Raw genomic sequence first — 3,678 nt, 5'->3', positions numbered from 1 at the left:
GTTTATTTTTCATTTTATTATTATTATTATTTTTTTAGCAACAGAGTCTCACTTTATCACCCTCAGTAGAGGGTTGTGGCATCACAGCTCACAGCAAACTCCAACTCCTGGGCTTAGGCGATTCTCTTGCCTCAGCCTCCCAAGAAGCTGGGACTACAGGCACCCACCACAATGCCTGACTATTTTTTTGTTGCAGTTTGGCCAGGGCTGGGTTTGAACCTGCTGCCCTTGGTATATGGGACCGGCACCTTACCCACTGAGCCAAAGATGCTGCCCTCTAGCATTTCTTTATAGGTGGAATCCTCTTCAGTAGCTGCCTTGTGGTCCTTTGGAGGGGGTTGCTCTGGACAGGTTTTTCATGCTGCCAGAATTTTTCTGTTGATTCTTCCTCACGAGTGTTTTCTCTTATCTGTTTCCTTGCCTTAATTTTCCTTTCACTTCCCCTTGCTCTTTAAGTTACTGTGCTTCTGGCCTAAGGTTTTAATGTGTCCTTTTGGTACAGGACTAAGAGGATGAGAAGGTTGAAGAGCAAGAAGGGGAAAAAGAAGAAAGAGAGAGGGTGAGTAAAAGGAAATATTGACAAAAAGAAGAGAGGCACAGAAAGAGGAAGACAGGAGTAATAAAGATGTACAGTAGGGTACTTTGACCCATACCTTAAAAACCCCCAACCTTTGGGGTGCTGAGTTGGGTGGTTCCCTTGAAGTCAGCAGCTCTTTGCCAGCCTGAGCAGACATGGTACCCTACCTCCACCAAATAGAGAGGAAAGACAAAGATACTATAAATCAAACCAAGACAAACAAACAGAAAACCTTACAGGATAAAATTGGGGGGAAACCCAAATAATAGAGGCAGAAACACTAGCAAAAATGTTCTTTTTATTAAAGAAGGCAACAATGGAAAATTATATTTAAACAAGAAAAATTAAGGAAGGAAGCAAGGGAAGGAAGGAAGAAAGGAAAGAAAAGAAAAGAAAACTCTAGGGGGAAAATGTTGAAATAAAAAAAAAAATACCAAAACCAGAGCAGTATATATATCTTGCTGAATAATGTCTGGGCAACAGGTGATCTTCTGTGGTATGAGATACTAATCACAATGCTGATACAGCAATATGAGATAGAGACTGGGGGCCCTGCTGACTTCTTTGCCCTCAAACCTGTAGGGTTGAGGGCCTGACTCTCTCTTCAGCCCACTTAAAAGACACTTTAAACTATTAACTTTGGCTAAGCAGAAGCTTTCCCAGGAAAGCACTTTTCACTGGGATCTCTCCTGAAGTGGCTTCCTGCTTATCTGGTGCACCAAAACCAGCCTCACTCTATGCCCCTGAGAGCCGAGGCTGCAAGGCATCCCTTTACTGTGGAACACTGAAAGCTCTGTTCTTCCCCATCTCAGTGCCAACCTTTGGCACTGCTCACAATCACTAGATCACTCACCCAAGGTCTCCTAGCCTGAGCCTCTTTCTGCGACCTGATGGTGGAGCCTGCAGGGCATTTCTCCCACAATGGCTGCACCCATGACCCACAGGCAAACACTGTTAGCTCTGTTCTGGCCCAGTGGCTCAGTCCCAGATCCTGGACAATGCTTAAAGTCACCTGCACTCTCACCCAAGTTCTCCCAAGGTAATTCAACTGAGTGCCCAAGTCCAAAAAAACAAAACAACCCACAGGGAAGGCCTTCCCTATCTGCAATGTAGCTGCTGTTGTAGTTACAGCTGTGGCAGTCTCAGACCAAATTCAACTATTTGCCACTTCTCCACTGCTTTTGTCCCCCTCCTGGGGTCCAGAGGTCTCTTGCTGTCTCCCTGAATCCCTAAGGGATGTTTCTAGGCTGAGCCCACAAGCCAGAGATGCCTAGAGCCTTCTTACCCCAATCTCACCATGGCCAGTTGCAAAGAAGCTATTTCTTGGCTGCCATCTTGCTTTCTCTTCAGAGAGAGCCCATTCTTTCACAAGATGCACCCAGGTTTCACCCCAGGGGGCCATAAAAGCCTCACCTTTTCCCAGACATCAGGCCCATGGCCAACCACCTGGACAAGACTGGCAGACTGGCAGATTGACTTCACCCACATGCTCCCTATACGAACATGTAGACTTCTTCTAGTTTGGGTTGATACCTTCTCAGGGTGGCTCAAAGCCTTCCCCACAACAGGTGAAAAAACTCATGAAGTTGTCTCCACCCTCCTCCACCGCATTATTTCTAGATTGGGCCTCTCCAACTCCATTCATAGTGACAACAGCTCAGCTTTCATTAGCCAGGTCACCTCCTAAACCTCACAGGCCCTAGGAGTCCAGTGGTGCTAACATGTGCTTTACAGGCCCCAATCATCAGGTAATGTAGGACAAATGAACAATATCTTTAAACAACGTCTCATCACATTAGTACTCCAGCACAAACAAGATTGGATTAAACTCCTCTCCATCACTTTACTCCAAATTTACTCTACCCCTCGAAAACCCCAATTTTATAGCCCTTTTGAAATAATGTATTGCAAAAGTATTATTCTAGTCCCTGAACCCCCTACAGACTCCATCCCAGGAAACTATTTTCCCATCCTCCAGGAAACCAGGCATTAACTTAGAAAAACAGTAAATCAGCTCTGACCCCAACCCTCAGCAGAAAAAGTCAGGGACCAATTGGCAGGACATCAAGTTTTTCTCAAATCTCCATTACCCTGAAGGATCTATCCTATCACTGGATAGACCCTCACATTGTTCTCTACAGTACCTCCAAGGCCATTTGCCTCTTGGACCCCTGTCTAGATCCGCCGATCCTGAATAAAGATGTGTGCTACAGGAAAACTTCCAACATTGGAAGACTCTTGCTGGAAATCACAAGAACTATCCCCCACCATCTTAAAACTCACCAGAATCCCAGAAGAATCCATTCCCACATAAATGTGTAACATTCCTCCCCACTTCTTCCCTTTTCTCCACAACTTCTCTCAAGATGCCTGGCTACTCTCACACATTCAAAGCTGGGATGATCTCTTTGAAGCCTTCACAGATCCATGGCTACAAGGCACTTTCCAAGCCCCTCCTTCCCCAAAGAAACCCAACTTTTGCTCTTTCTACTGCTTTTCTTTCTGGCTACCCGTCCTGTCAATTCTGGCCCTTCTCCTCTCCCCACCAACCCCAAATGAATGCATGGGTTGTCTTACCACCTGAACATCATCTCTGTGAATACCTTGCCAACCCCCATTCCCATGTCAACTACACCTAATTCTCAGACCCCTTCTTTCACTGGCCACACTTATATACCAGCATACTGCTATGATGTTACCAAAGCCTCTGGATGTTCTTATGGAGTAAAGAAGTAATGGACTGGCAAAATAACAGGCACTGGATACCCTGGAGGTGGACTTGGGACTACAGTCTGCTGGACCTACCTCATGCATGGATTATCTGATGGAGGAAGAGTCCAGGACATAGCACATCAGCAAGAAACAGGACAACTCATTAAAAAAAACCTCCTCTCTTCCAGTATAACCCCTCCATCCTATAAAGGGTTAGACCTCATTGTCCTGCAAGACCTAAAACATCACTCCCTTATTCCCCAGATTTAAATAACTCCCTTTCAGCTGCGCTGAACTCTTCCTCACTCCTTTCCCTCTAAGGATGCTAGATGTGCCTTTTCTTACACTAACATCTTTTTAATCCCATACTCGTATCTGACTCTTCATTC

Source organism: Nycticebus coucang, chromosome 11 (assembly GCF_027406575.1).
Source record: "Nycticebus coucang isolate mNycCou1 chromosome 11, mNycCou1.pri, whole genome shotgun sequence".
Classification (NCBI taxonomy): Eukaryota; Metazoa; Chordata; class Mammalia; order Primates; family Lorisidae; genus Nycticebus; species Nycticebus coucang.
The sequence above is the reverse complement of the archived record's forward strand: the minus strand, read 5'-3'. Positions refer to the sequence as shown.